This window comes from Schistocerca cancellata, chromosome 7 (assembly GCF_023864275.1).
Source record: "Schistocerca cancellata isolate TAMUIC-IGC-003103 chromosome 7, iqSchCanc2.1, whole genome shotgun sequence".
In the NCBI taxonomy this organism is placed as follows: Eukaryota; Metazoa; Arthropoda; class Insecta; order Orthoptera; family Acrididae; genus Schistocerca; species Schistocerca cancellata.
This window is the reverse complement of record NC_064632.1, coordinates 119,491,493-119,507,955: the sequence shown is the minus strand read 5'-3', so window position 1 is coordinate 119,507,955 and position 16,463 is coordinate 119,491,493. Positions and strand designations below refer to the sequence as shown.

At 38.4% G+C, this 16,463-nt stretch overlaps 1 protein-coding gene across 1 annotated transcript in view; it reads left to right on the top strand.

Moving 5' to 3' along the window:
- LOC126092560 (muscle-specific protein 300 kDa) overlaps positions 1-16,463 on the top strand; it is a 651,560-nt gene that overhangs the window by 212,582 nt on the left and 422,515 nt on the right. The window lies entirely within an intron of this gene.

Genomic DNA, 16,463 nt, shown 5'->3' with positions numbered 1-16,463 from the left:
TTCCCTCAAATAGTGCTCTCTCTCTCTCTCTCTCTCTCTCTCTCTCTCTCTCTCTCTCTCTCTCACACACACACACACACACACACACACACACACGTACAAATGCATTTGTTATCGCAAGTAGTCCACATTTTTTTTTGACATGCACTGAAAGTCATCTGACTTACCGTTTCCAACTTTATAATACTTTCTTACCCGCTTCATGCCCCATGCATCTTATAGCCTCTTGGCTGCCCCAATCCTTTTGTCTTCTGTCAACCTCAGCAACTGTTAATAAACCATCACTGTAGATGGCACTTAACATGTGAGCATGTGTAGAGAAATTTTCTGATCTAGTGCCGTCCATCATTTATTGGAAGGAGGGTCGTTGCCTTTCCTCTGTTTTTCCTTGCTATTTTCGTCTTGAAACTTTCATTATCACAGAAATTTTGTTTTTTAATTCACTGACAGGGACTCATTTTTATTTTTTGTAATTTGTATTCATTTGTCATCAATTGGCTTACTGAATTTTGTTCCCAGATTTATAATTTCAAAACAATTAGTATTTATTTTGTGCTCTATATATGGTTTTTTAAGTAACTTTTCAGTAGAATTCTTTTACAAACTTTTTAAACCGAGCTGATTATTTAATCAATGAAGCAACATCTTAAAGTTACTTTACATAATATAACTTATAAAGAGAAAATATTGATGGGAATAAGTTTTCAACTGAAAACCTGTAATTTAATCTTGTATTTGCCTGCCTTTCAGTGTTAGGTGATTTTAGTCTTTTCACACACCTGATATCTATATATGCCTAAAGCATAATTCAAAATTATTTGTACAGCCCAGTTCTACTTGGGCAACAATAATAAAGTAAATCCTTTCAAATTTTAGTTCTTGAAAGGAGGGTTTTGAATTTTAAAAACCTGGCAATATATTTTTGAGAAACATAGCCTTATTTTTATCTTTCTTTTTCTCATGCTCTCCTGGGGGAAACAGCTACAGACATTCATGGTAACTTGTTATTTGGCATACTAGTATTAAGTAAGCTTCAAACTTAGCTTGATGCCTAAAAATATTTTAAGACAACAGCATTTTATGTAAAATTTGCTGCTTATCCCTCTTCTAGTTAGAATAGATATGTCATGACTGTTGGACAACAGCTCTTGAAAGATAGTTGCTTTGTTTATATTTTCATAGACATTGAATTGTGAAGGTGACCAATAATACAGACTGAGAAAAAAGTGTTGCACAGAATGATTTCAGTCTGTGCTCAATGTAAAGGAATGTCCCATTTGAGTGCAGATAACCAAATTTCAAAAGTTTTAGAATTACTTATGTATTTATATTAGTTTCATGTACACAAGTTAATGAAGCAGACACAAATAATCAGAATTAAATGCAGGTTGCAGGGAGAAAATCAAAGTAGTTACCTTGAGCTCAATCAGGTGGTGAGAAATTAATTTTATGTTTGAGAGGCACTTTCAAATAGGAGCAAAAAGGTTAGGTAGCAAGATGTGAAACTGTGAATTACTTAAGTAGTAAAGCAAACTCTTCTGCTGAGGAAATGTGAATTGTCTACATAGAGAACCAAGCTCTTTTGTTGAGACACAAATTATTGTGTGCATTGTCCCATATAGAAACAATACACTTAAGATTACTTATTCTAGAGGATGCTGATTAACATTTTAGTTGTCAGTGAACAACTAAGATGTTATCATTGAATCTGGACATTGACTTGGTTTTGATATTGGACCTATTGTCTAGATTTCTAGAAAATGACTCACATATTTGTTCATTAAAGTTTAGTTTCACACCAGAAGATACTCATTTGAGTTGTTTTGTTTGTAAATGTTGTATTCAAAGGTACTATTAATGTTTATCAAGTAGAGGAAGAAAATAGTGAGCTATAAATGAAATATATGTGAAGTAGATTTTTCATCCGTGGATAGGCCATTTGCACTTACATGAAGAATGTTGGGACCAAGTAGAAGTGACATTCGTGAAGTGTGAGATGGAGGTGGTGATGTGCATATTTCAAACAGTCCATGAAGTTGCTATTGTTCGTAATACATGGAAAATGCTTCTTTCTGATGTATTGGTCAGTTCGTCCAGCAGCAGATTCTGTAGCTGACATTGGAATGGCTACGATTGGAAAGCCATAACCAATATTTATGCAAAAGAGATTAAAAATCTGCTCATTGGGGATGATAAATATAAGTGTAGTTGTTAATAGCGAACTCCCTTTAGATTGTTTTCATATCCTTCTCTAGTTCTTTTTATCTACTGCCAGCCTTTTCACACCTACATATATGTTCTTATTATTCCATGAGAAATACTCCCATTGTTTGCTTTATTTTTAGCCATGGTTTTGCTCTTCACTATTCCCTTGTTGCCTTAGCAATACCTACCAACTTTGTTAACAACCTTACAGAAACATTGTCCCTCACTTGTTCTCTGTTTGGCCTCTGCATTACATGAGGCAGAATTTAGGCTAGACGTTATGTAAGTTGAAAAAATTTGGAGGATGTTGTAGAGTTTCTAATGTTGTTTTCAACTCTTTAGTACCACTGTGGTGCAACATTTGACAATTTACTGATTGATAGTGGAACTATTTCTATTAAAGGATTGAATGATACATTATTCAGTAGGGACTAGAGTGGAGTCTTTAATAAACAAATAGTATTTGACGAGGTCAATTTTTGAGAAGTGTATCATGATTAGTGCAGAGAAAATGAAAGAAGATTCACCCTGAAAAAGAAGGCAGAAAAATAATCGCAGCAGTTTCTCATTTGTGTTTGCTCTTGAGAGGGAACTGCATCTGAGTGAGATACCACTAAAAAGTATAAAATTCTGTAACAAGGGCAGCAGTTTATCGCTTTTATTGAAAGTAAAACCAGCATCAAATCGGATGAATCGTTATGGGGTAGAAGGGACCAACATGGATGACTTTGTTGAGACACTGTGTTCACTTACATGATTCAGCAGCAACTGGATGAGATTCAGTTTTTAACAGAGGATGTGGAGCAGTCATGGGAGACAACAGATAACCCATTGGCAACAAAGAGAGCAGCAGTGCTGTGAAGCCAATGAGAAGCTGGAGCTTTTTTGCATGGTGCGTTGCCTGGTTTTTTGATTTACCAGTGTCACACAGTTAATATGCTACAGAGGCCCTGTTATATAAGGTGCTGGCAGTTGAAAACGTCTGTGAAGAGAAGTAAACCGTTGGGTATTATAATGAGTAGAGGGACAAGTTTGTGGACATGGCCTGTACAGAGCAGTTTGACTGGGATAAGGCTAAAGATGTTGGGTATTTGTATATTAATGGGAAGAAAAGGACCACTGAGTGCAAAGAACTTCCCTACAGCAGTTAAGTAAGTTCATGGAGTGCAACAAGTACACAGTAAAACACCACAGTGGAAAGAATAAAGTGTGCAGAGAAAAAGAGAAGAAGTGTTACAAGATATAAATTAGCGAAGAAAATAAAATAGTGGGAAGAAAGAATAGATAAAATGTAAAATGGTGTGGATGATGTCGAGTAATAGAGGCCTTGCTGTGAAGTAGTTCTGGGCACCTTCAAACTTTTCATGTACTTTGGTTCCACATTGTCTTTATTTGTTTAAAATTTCATTTTGTCATGAGTCACATTTCAGTTTTGACTTAGTTTCTGCTCATAAGGATTAATAATTGTTTCGGAATTTGAATATCAGCTGTTACAGTGCTTTTTCTCCAAAATGTTCACTACAAATGGTTTGCATATTTTTGTCATCATGGTGACAAATAGTAATTATTTCTGCAGCTATATCAATCATTGTCAACTTTCCTTTCTTTCTCTTCTTTTTTTTCCCACAGCTCCCAAAATGACAAAAGTATGCTATGGAAATCCTAAATTTTTTCTTGAGGTACAAGACAACACTTTCCAAAGAGTGGGCAGTCTCACAAATGCCATATAATCATAAATGAAGATTAACTGTCTTAATATTATGAAAAGGAAAGTTGCTACTCACCATATAGCGGGGATGCTGAGTCGCAGATAAGCACAACAAAAAGACTCTCACAATTAAAGCTTTTGGCCGTTAAGGCCTTCGTCAACAATACACACACACACACACACACACACACACACACACACACACACCAGCACGCGCGCGTGCAACTCGCACATACGACTGAATTCTCAGTGTGTGTGTGTGTGTGTGTGTGTGTGTGTGTGTGTGTGTGTGTGTGTTTTGTCTATTGTTGACGAAGGCTTTAATGGCTGAAAGCTTTAATTGTGAGAGTCATTTAGTTGTGCCTATCTGCAACTCAGCATCTCTGCTATATGGTGAGTAGCGACTTTCCTTTTCATAATATTGTTTCAATCCATCCTGGATTTTCCATTGTTTTATTAACTGTCTTAAATAGTTGAATATCGTGCAGAGGAAGAGAGTGATGTTTGTAAAACTGTATCCCATTTTTAGGATATCCAGAACTGCTGGTTCATTTGTATATACTGTCATCTGTACTTTATGGAAAAAAGTTATTTAATTTATTCAGTGGTGTAGTTAAAACAGTGTGTTCTTAAACTGAAATGCAGTTGGATGCTGCTCCTGATACACTCCATATGGGGAGCTGTAACAGACTTTCCAAGTATTTATTTCTCTTGGTTTTGTATTTTTATATTACACTACCCATACTGAATGGTAAACTATTCAGTTTGATATTTGTGTAAATTGATTAGCTTCTGTTTTTATGTTATACTTTAATTTATTACTATATTACGATGACAAAAGAAATGGCAATTTGCATAATAATTAACTCACAGTTTGTACTGATAGTTTCACTACAAATGGAATTACTGAGAAGTGAAGTTTGCTGGTTTGGTTTTGCCATAATTTTGAAATAAAACTTAAGTCTGTTTTTCAGTATTACACTTGTTTTAATAAAATTCTGTACTAGAGATTCACATTATTCTCTTTCTCATAATGGATTTAATTTATTGTGATGGAAGTCATTAATACTGAGTATCTCAATGCAAAAGGCTAGTGTCATGTGAAGCAGACTAAACTACACATTTCTAATTACGAGATGATGCTTTTAATGCAATCAAACCAGTTGAAACAAACATGAAATTTAGACATGTATGTATGTATAACTTATATGAAAGCAGCGTACTTGTAATCTCGTAACATTTCTCAGAGAGTTAAGTTATATTTTCATGGGGCTGTAGGATATTTTATAATTATCTGTTTAGGTGAAAACAGTTAGAGAGTGCCAGAAAAAATTCACATAAAAAAATCGTAGCAGTCAACAGTGCGTATGCAAAGAAGTTGGCAAAGAAGTTCACAAAATTATACATTTATTCATACAAATAATAGACAGTACAGTGAAACATGAGAACACTTTAAGTTTATGTGTATTGTTCATTATTATTTGAAATAATACTATTAAGAATTACTGAATTATTTGAAAATGCTTTGCTCTAAAAACATAAATAGTGAAGTGTGGAAAGCTGTATCTGGAACGTCACACTTTTTGGGTAAATTGCATTGACCATAAGCGTGGATCATTTGAGGTGTGAAGTTGGAGACTCCTCTTAAAGATAAAATGAATGGATAGAACCACTAACCATGGAATCTTCAAAAAATTGGTGATTGAAGAACAATCAGAAAAAGAAGAAATTGGTTTGTAATAGCTCCAGATGATGAGCTGCTGACCAATTGGAATATTGCTGGTTACGAAGAAGATTTGAATCTGGGTACACATTAATTGTAGCTTGTATTGCATGTAGCTCTCCTAAGAAGAAAAAAGTAAAGCTGTCCTCAAGCTGAAGGTTGGTTTGAGCACTGCGGTGCTTTATGAGGCATGGGCTTCTGCCAGGCGCTTAGTTCTGAATTGCAGAATAGTTGTGTAGAAGTAGATGAGGCTATTGCAGGTGGTATTCCCTTACCTTCTTCTGTACTTTGAACTGACTTACCCACCAGTTACAGGCAAACTTACAGTTTAATCTCCAAACCACACTGCAGCGTGACATTTTTCACATTAACAAATGTTACCAGAGGGGAGGAGTAAAAAGAAAAGTATAATTTCGATTACTAGTGTGCCACTTATCCACTGAACCACCCATCCAAACATCTTAGGATAAGTTCTTATAAATTTCATGGGGTATTGTCGTAAAATAAGGGGTGTAGGCTTTTATATGGTTGTTGGCAACCCCAAACGTAGTTGCACTAATACAGTTCCATCTGTTGACTGTGCAGACAGCCACAGAAGTCACTGCTTTAATTCAGTAGTGTCTTGACTGTTGGGCTGAAACCAACAGCAATGACTTAAAAAATTGTTGCTCCTGCCAGTTGTGAAGTGACTATTATAACTCAATTTTTGTGTGCAAAAGGGTCTGCAAGTGCTCAGGTTCATCAGTTGTTGTTCCTAGTTTATGGGTCAACAGAAAGAAGTGCAGGAAAGATCAGACACTGACATTGAGACTTTAAAAGAGGAGTACAAATGTACAAGGAGCAGGTCCAGCATTCAGACCAACGAAATCGTGAATAAGAGAACTATACACTGTAATCTGATGATTAATGATTGGTGCCCTGGCTGATAAAGTTCATTATGTTGGCTGCACTAATATTTACCCAATTGCCCTGGAAAAAACTCAGGTATTGTGAGTTGTGGGCAAAGTGGGTACCAAAAATTCCTACCAACAGACACAAAGAGCAATGAATGTCAAATGGACAAGTGTATTTGTATTGATGTTGACTACATAGAGATTATTTGTTTCCTCATTTTTTTGAGGAAAATGGTACTTACATGTCCTATACTGACTCAGAATCAAAACAAAAGTCATTATAGTGATGACAAAACTGAAAAAAAATCAGTTGACCTTCTTGCTTGAATAAAAAAATAATGGCTGTTGTTTTCTGATATGAGGACGATATTATTTTGGTAGGTTTTTATGGAATTTGATTCAAAATTTACAGCTGAAAGCTATAGCAAAATGCCCACAAAACTCAGATATGCCATCCAAATCAACGGCCTGAGAAACTATTGTCTGAGGTAGCCCTCCTCCACAACAACACAAGTTCCCATGCCGCTGACTTTTTGAGCATTGGCCCTACAGACCCAACTTAGCACCCAGTGACTGTTAAATTGCATTTGAAACTGTGGCTTGGTGGACAACAGTTTGAAGATAATGAAGAAGGCAAGACTGCTGTTGTCACCTGGTTAAATTTTGCACTGTAGAACTCCTTTGCAGATGAGTTGATGCCAGTGCAGTATTACAAGTCGCTGGAAGTGAATGACAGTGGTAAAGTTAAGTATGTTTGTAGGAAACTAAAGCTACCAATAAAAACTTTTTCTAAAGAATTTTTTCTCCAAACAGTTTTTATTTTTGGATTACTACTCATTCATTTATGATGAAATTTAAAAAATGAAAGGTCCAGGTTGGCATATCAATAATATTATGAAAAGGATAAGTTACTACTCATTGTCAAGAGGATATGTTGAGTTGCAGACAGACATTACAAACAACTGTTGCACATAAGCTTTCAATGAAGCCAACTCTCTCTCTCTCTCTCTCTCTCTCTCTCTCTCTCTCTCACACACACACACACACACACACACACACACAAAATACCACTATCTCTGGCCACTCCAGCCGTAACACATGAATGCAGACAAAGATCTACATCTACATCTACATCTACATCCATACTCCCCAAGCCACCTGACGGTGTGTGGCGGAGGGTACCTTGAGTACCTCTATCGGTTCTCCCTTCTATTCCAGTCTCGTATTGTTCGTGGAAAGAAGGATTGTCGGTATGCCTCTGTGTGGGCTCTAATCTCTCTGATTTTATCCTCATGGTCTCTTCGCAAGATATACGTAGGAGGGAGCAATATACTGCTTGACTCTTCGGTGAAGGTATGTTCTCGAAACTTTGACAAAAGCCCGTATCGAGCTACTGAGTGTGTCTCCTGCAGAGTCTTCCACTGGAGTTTATCTATCATTTCCGTAACGCTTTCGCGATTACTAAATGATCCTGTAACGAAGCGCGCTGCACTCTGTTGGATCTTCTCTATATCTTCTATCAACCCTATCTGGTACGGATCCCACACTGCTGAGCAGTATTCAAGCAGTGGGCGAACAAGCGTACTGTAACCTACTTCCTTTGTTTTCGGATTGCATTTCCTTAGGATTCTTTCAATGAATCTCAGTCTGGCATCTGCTTTACCGACGATCAACATTATATGATCATTCCATTTTAAATCACTCCTAATGCGTACTCCCAGATAATTTATGGCATTAGCTGCGTCCAGTTGCTGACCTGCTATTTTGTAGCTAAATGATAAGGGATCTTTCTTTCTTTGTATTTGCAGCACATTACACTTGTCTACATTGAGATTCAATTGCCATTCCCTGCACCATGCATCAATTCGCTGCAGATCCTCCTGCATTTCAGTACAATTTTCCATTGTTACAACCTCTCGATACACCACAGCATCATCTGCAAAAAGCCTCAGTGAACTTCCGATGTCATCCACCAGGTCATTTATGTATATTGTGAATAGCAACGGTCCTATGACACTCCCCTGCGGCACACCTGAAATAAACTCTTACTTCGGAGGACTTCTCTCCATTGAGAATGACATGCTGCGTCCTGTTATCTAGGAACTCCTCAATCCAATCACACAATTGGTCTGATAGTCCATATGCTCTTACTTTGTTCATTAAACGACTGTGGGGAACTGTATCGAACGCCTTGCGGAAGTCAAGAAACACGGCATCTACCTGTGAACCCGTGTCTATGGCCCTCTGAGTCTCGTGGACGAATAGCGCGAGCTGGGTTTCACATGACCGTCTTTTTCGAAACCCATGCTGATTCCTACAGAGTAGATTTCTCGTCTCCAGAAAAGTCATTATACTCGAACACAATACGTGTTCCAAAATTCTACAACTGATCGACGTTAGAGATATAGGTCTATAGTTCTGCACATCTGTTCGACGTCCCTTCTTGAAAACGGGGATGACCTGTGCCCTTTTCCAATCCTTTGGAACGCTACGCTCTTCTAGAGACCTACGGTACACCGCTGCAAGAAGGGGGGCAAGTTCTCTGTGTAAAATTGAACTGGTATCCCATCAGGTCCAGAGGCCTTTCCTCTTTTGAGCGATTTTAATTGTTTCTCTATCCCTCTGTCGTCTATTTCAATATCTACCATTTTGTCATCTGTGCGACAATCTAGAGAAGGAACTACAGTGCAGTCTTCCTCTGTGAAACAACTTTGGAAAAAGACATTTAGTATTTCGGCCTTTAGTCTGTTATCCTCTGTTTCAGTACCATTTTGGTCACAGAGTGTCTGGACATTTTGTTTTGATCCACCTACCGCTTTGACATAAGACCAAAATTTCTTAGGATTTTCTGCCAAGTCAGTACATAGAACTTTACTTTCGAATTCATTGAACGCCTCTTGCATAGCCCTCCTCACACTACATTTCGCTTCGTGTAATTTTTGTTTGTCTGCAAGGCTTTGGCTATGTTTATGTTTGCTGTGAAGTTCCCTTTACTTCCGCAGCAGTTTTCTAACTCGGTTGTTGTACCACGGTGGCTCTTTTCCATCTCTTACGATCTTGCTTGGCACGTACTCATCTAACGCATTATGTACGACGGTTTTGAACTTTGTCCACTGATCCTCAACACTATCTGTACTTGAGACAAAACTTTTGTGTTGAGCCAACAGGTACTCTGAAATCTGCTTTTTGTCACTTTTTCTAAACAGAAAAATCTTCCTACCCTTTTTAATATTCCTATTTACGGCTGAAATCATCGATGCCGTAACCGCTTTATGATCGTTGATTCCCTGTTCTGCGTTAACTTTTTCAAATAGTTCGGGTCTGTTTGTCACCAGAAGGTCTAATATGTTATCGCCACGAGTCGGTTCTCTGTTTAACTGCTCAAGGTAGTTTTCAGATAAAGCACTTAAAAAAATTTCACTGGATTCTTTGTCCCTGCCACCCGTTATGAACGTCTGAGTCTCCCAGTCTATATCCGGCAAATTAAAATCTCCATCCAGAACTATAACATGGTGGGGAAATCTACTCGAAATATTTTCCAAATTATCCTTCAGGTGCTCAGCCACAACAGCTGCTGAGCCAGGGGGCCTATAGAGACATCCAATTACCATGTCTGAGCCTGCTTTAACCGTGACCTTCACCCAAATCATTTCACATTTCGGATCTCCGTCAATTTCCTTCGATACTATTGCACTTCTTATCGCTATAAACACGCCTCCCCCTTCACTGTCCAGCCTGTCTCTGCGGTATACATTCCAATCTGAGTTTAGGATTTCATTACTGTTTACGTCTGGTTTCAGCCAACTTTCTGTCCCTAGTACTATATGGGCGTTGTGACTGTTTATTGATGAGAGCAGTTCTGGGACCTTTCTGTAGACGCTCCTGCAATTTACTATTAGCACATTAATATTGTTATTCCCTGTTGCATTTTGCCTACTCCTACCTTGCCGCATCTCAGGAGGCGTCTTGTCGGGCCTAGGGAGGGGATTCTCTAACCTAAAAAACCCCCATGTGCACTCCACACGTACTCCGCTACCCTTGTAGCCGCTTCCGGCGTGTAGTGCACGCCTGACCTATTCAGGGGGACCCTACATTTCTCCACCCGATAGCGGAGGTCGAGAAATTTGCACCCCAGATCTCCGCAGAATCGACTGAGCCTCTGGTTTAAGCCTTCCACTCGGCTCCAAACCAGAGGACCGCGATCGGTTCTGGGAACGATACTACAAATAGTTAGCTCTGATTTCACCCCGCGACCGAGGCTTTCCGCCTTCACCAATTCCACCAACCGCCTGTACGAACTGAGGATGACCTCTGAACCCAGACGGCAGGAGTCATTGGTGCCGACATGAGCAACAATTTGCAGTCGGGTGCACCCAGTGCTCTCTATCGCCGCTGGTAGGGCCTCCTCCACATCTCGGATGAGACCCCCCGGCAAGCAGACAGAGTGAACACTGGCCTTTTTCCCCGACCTTCCCGCTATTTCCTTAAGGGGCTCCATCACCCGCCTAACGTTGGAGCTCCCAATAACTAATAAACCCCTCCCCCCGTGTGCCTGCTTGGACCTTGCTGAAGGAGCAGCCACATGTCCACTCACAGGCAGAGCGGGCGATGCCACACGGCCAGCCTCCACATTGACCCTCCGCCTCGTGCGCCGCGAACGCCGCTGAACCCGCCACTCCCCTTGGGGAGAGGGTGGCCCAACCGCGCCCAGTACCCGCGAAGATGTCTCGACAGCAGGGACAGTGGGTGAAGCATGTAACACCTGGGGTGTACCTTGCGACGCACCAGACTCCCCACTGCCGCTACACTCCGAGGCAGCAGCCTGAAGACGGCTGACCGCCGCGGCCATCAATACGCTCAGCTGTTCGCGAACAGTGGCCAACTCCTCCTGCGTCCGTACACAGCAGTCACGCATCCTATCCATCCTAAGGAATCAATTTACTGAAGAGAGTTAATCAGCCTTTAACTAGACTGCTAATTCACTAAAGGCGGCTGTTTATTCACTAAACTGTGGTTGCTAGCCACTTCTTGTAGAAAACAATGAAAATAGCACTACCTGTCTCTGGACTGTATTGAAAACAAACACTAGCACTACTGGCACTATGGTTGACTAAAGGGACTCTCTCTGACTGTATTCAAAACAAACACGAAATCTATGGAACTATTAATAGTGCTCGACAATTAAAGATTCCTAAAAGCAAAAACACTTGGAAGAAGAAGTGACAAGTAAGAAAAATACAGTTAATACTTAAATTAAGGTAGCTCGCTGCACAGCAGACGTGAAGCAGACGGCAATTACGATGACACTGACTCTACTGGCACTATGGCTGACTAAAGGGACTCTCTCTGACTGTATTCAAAACAAACACGAAATCTATGGAACACTATTAATAGCACCCGACAATTAAAGCTTCCTAAAAGCAAATACACACGGAAGAAGAAGTGACAAGTAAGAAAAATACAGTTAATACTTAAATTAAGGTAGCTCGCTGCACAGCAGACGTGAAGCAGACGGCAATTACGACGACACTCATGTCATAGTGGTCATGTGTGTGAGAGGTGTGCAAGATTGTGTGAATGTGTATGTTTTTTCTGTTTCTGAAGTAGGCTTAGCTAAAAGCTTATATGTAATAGTCTTATTGTCGTGCCTGTTTACAACTTAGAGCGTCATTTTTGCGGTGAGTAGCAACCTATCCTTTTCATAATATGATGAAATTTTTTTAGGCATAAACTTCTTCCTGTGTTTAGGAGAAAATTTCTTTTAAAGCCTCTTTTCATGCTTGTGTAATTACATGTGAAAATGATATTCATAATATAACCATGATTGTCTCGTTTAGTAGATTTATTTTATTTATTTATTTATTCATCCATAGACAATAAATATTGTATGGATGTTGCCCAAAAGTACATGTAAATTTATGGGAAACAATTTAAGGAAAAGGAACATACAAAATTTTACATTAAGTAGTACAAAGAATAATACATACAAAATTGTACCAAAAATGTAAAAGAATAATACTTGGTCATAAAAGACACAGTAATACAACTTTTTATACATGTATACTAACAGTATTGTAACTGCGTAGTCTGTTTGCCCTAAGGTTTTACTTTTGTCTTCCCAAAACAGGAAGCCCTTATATTCACTACAATAATTCAGTAAAGATTTTACCACACTCAACAACTGTCCATCAGATATATAAAATTAACAGAAACTTTAGGGATGAAAGACAGTGTTTTCAGTTTTGCCTTACTATAAACATTATCAGAATTATGTAGTGGCCTAAATAGTCATTTACCGAGTAAAAACATTGTTCAAGTAGAAATTCTTTAAATACTACTTTAAATCTGTTTTCATCTTCTAACTTCCTGATGTTGGCTGACAGTCTGTTGTAGAGTTTTGTACCAGTATGGTACACATGCCTTTGTGTGTGTGTTCTTTTTGTTCGCTGAATGTGGAGTGCTGTGCTATTTCAGGTATTGTAGTTATGCAAGTTGGCATTTGTCTGAAAATCTGCAAGGTGGGCCCTAACATAAAACACATTTGTGTGTGTGTGTGATTTGTTTTAGATGGCAAGTGGTGGAATCCCAAAATATTATTCTGTATGTTGCAAGAGACTGAAAATAGCCAAAATATGCCATCCTGGTACCCTCTGCAGTACAAACATTTGCAATAATTCTGAGAGAAAAACAGGCTGAGTTGAGTTTCTGCACAAGTTTCTTTAGATGGTCATTAAAATTAAGATTTTCATCTACATGAATCCCCAGCAATGTTGTTGATGCCACTCTGTCTATGGCCTTGTCACCCAACAACAGATCAAGATTTACATTTTGACATATTTTCCCAAACTGCATATAATTTGTTTTATTTGCATTTAATGTCAACCGGTTTGCATTGAACCAAGTGTGTACATTCTTTATTACTTGATCAGTAGTTGTTTGCAGCATTTGCTTTGGTGCACCTATTAGCACACTAGTGTCATCTGCGAATAATATTGCCTTTGCTGCTCCATCTGAAGTGTGAATGTCATTTATGTAGACAAGGAACAACAAGGGACCTAGAATATTGCCTTGCGGCACTCCTGTTTCCACTTTTTTTTTTTTTTCCATACAATACTAAATATATTTTGTTGTTGGAGTAATCTGACATCAGTTCAATAAAAAATCAGTTATTTATTTCTTTTCATCATTCATAGTTGTAATATGGAAAGGGTAGGTTGCTACTCACCATATAGAGAAGGCATTTAGTTGCAGACAGGCACAGTGAAATATACTGCTAAAATATTAATGCTTTAGGACAAATTCCTTCTACTACAATAGAAAACACACTCACATTCACACAAGCACAAATCACAGACACATGGCCACCTTCTTAGGTCTGTAGAGCCTGACAGCAACTGTGTCTGATAGAGCATCAATTTAGATTAGATTAGATTAATTATTCATTCCTTAGACCCACAAAAGAGGGGATCGTCCTGGGTATGGAACATGTCAGATAAACACATTACAAAAATATAATTAGAAAAGCTTGAGTTTCATTTATTTTAATGATCCTCACTCAATAAACAGTAAAATTATGTAAATGAATTAAAATTAAACTTTTAATATTTACTGGTTTAATACTTACATCTGCTTTCATTAAATCCTTCATTCTCAAAGTAGGTAGTTACTTGGCTGTTACAACCAAGTATTGTCAAAAATTAAAGTATAATAAATTTTCATTAAAATGGTCTACTGCACTTGAGAAATCAGGGATGGGTGGTGGGGGGAAAGAAGGCATTAAGTTGGGAGGGGGGGGGGGGAGGATGAAGGATACAGTTGGGGGAAGTTGTTAGTGCTGTCTGGCAGAGTATGCAGGGACTTGGTGGGGACAGGATAAGGCTGTCAGGTGGAACAATTTCCCAATGCTGCATCTAACAGCCTTACCCTGTCCCCACAAAGTCCCTGCACACTCCCCCAGGCATCACTAACATCTTCCCCCACCTGTACCTAGTATCCCTCTTGTTCCTCACCTCACACCTTTCCCTTACCCCCATCACCCATCCCCAATGGACGCAGTCGCAGTTAGGCTCTAGCACACCGAGACAGAGGCAATGTGTGTCTTTTCTACTACAGGAGGAGGGCTTTGTCCGAAATCTTTAATATTTTAGCAATCTTTTTCATTGTGCCTGTTTGCGACTCAGTGCCTCCTATCTATGTTGAGTGGCATTCTATCCTTTCCGTATTATTGCTATTCCATCCTGAACTTTTTGTTGTTCCATAATTCATGATTAGTTGTAGCTGTGTTAATAAACTATATATTTATTTGGACTGAAGAATAGTCCAGTGTTTAAAGTTGTAAAAACAGGAAGGAACCTAGCAATACCCACACATACACTAGATAGGCAAAAAATAGTATTCACATAAGTTTCAGAGCTGTCAGTTCCATTTGTTAAGTCACAGAGGCATTTAGGGATATTTGGGAAAGTACAGGAAAAGTGTAAAAGTGTTGTCGTCATTTGGAAGTATGATTCATTTCAGGCACAAGACATGGGAAGTCATTTGAAAAAGCTGTAGGCTTTTGTAGCTAAGATTCAGAAGAGGAACAGAGGCATAAAGAATTTAATGTTTTGTCAATATTGGTGTGGTGTTGATTGATCACTGACTTACTGTGACAGGGATAGTGGGAGGAATCAGTGTTGCCATCCTGCTGTAATCAATCCAGTTTTCATCGGAGATAGTTCATGAAATTACAGAAAGTTTAAATAAGAATGGCCAGGAAGGCTTACTACCAAATTGGAATGTGGTGTATTAAGCAGTGAATCGTTCAACAATAAGATTTAGATCACCATTAGATTAAAATTATAATAAAAAATTGTAGATGGGATATAAAGAAGGAAATGAGTAAGAAGCATAGACAACCGCTTGTGAGTGAGAGCAAGAATGCTACTGCTTTCTTTTGGTGATGCTGTCTGACTGTTGTGTACACCCGTGCCATGCAAATGGAACTTTATATATACATATGCATATATGTATGCATAATGTTTTGAAATTCTGTTTCTATATTCTTTCTTCTGATCCTGTTTATTCACCTTCTGTTTTTTTCTAATTTTCTCTTTCATTCAAATAAAGAAACAACTATTCGTGAACAAAAGATGTTAAATGCCTTTTCCATTTGTGTTTCTGTTTGTATGCTTGTTATTGTCCCTTGGCATGTCATAAGTAGCCAGTCTTCTCCATTACTACATAGTCTAGACCTTCATGTTGTTCTTTGGTGTTTTGAGCCACCTATAAAATACTGTACTAGTACCCAAAATTGCTTTCTATTAATATTAAATTGACAAATAAGAGCATAGTATGATACTTGTATGGAAAAGTGTGATATTGTCTCCAAGTATGTTCTAAAATCCAGAGTATTGTGTGTTGAAATTCTTTAGTGCTGGCATTTAAAAGTTTTAATTATATTACTCTAAAGCTTGATAATGCTACAGAAGCAACAGTCTGTGAATTAAATTAATAAAGAATTGGTTTTCATATATAATTAACTGTCTATTAGATTTTTGAAATCACCTGTGATGGAAAATATTTTTGTCAGTAAACTTTTCAGAGTGGGGTAAAAAGGAAGTACCTCCCAGCAGAAAGAAACTGTATACCATTATCTGGTCTCACTTGATCGTGAACTTTGGTTCCTTTCATTGTTGGCAACATAGACCTTAATGTGAATATTATCGCTTTCCTCTCTTCAGTATATTTATATGACACAGGGTCATAATCAAACCCAGTTGACTCTCCATAGAAGAAAATGTTTAGAAGCCTCAACGCAGTGCAACATAAGTAATCTACAGCTTGCTTTTTATAGTGAGTGTAGACCGGGGTAAAAAATGATTTGTCATTTTCTGTGATTATCCTCTGATACATATTTATATTTTTCTGCTATTAGTGAACTATTAAGTAATGA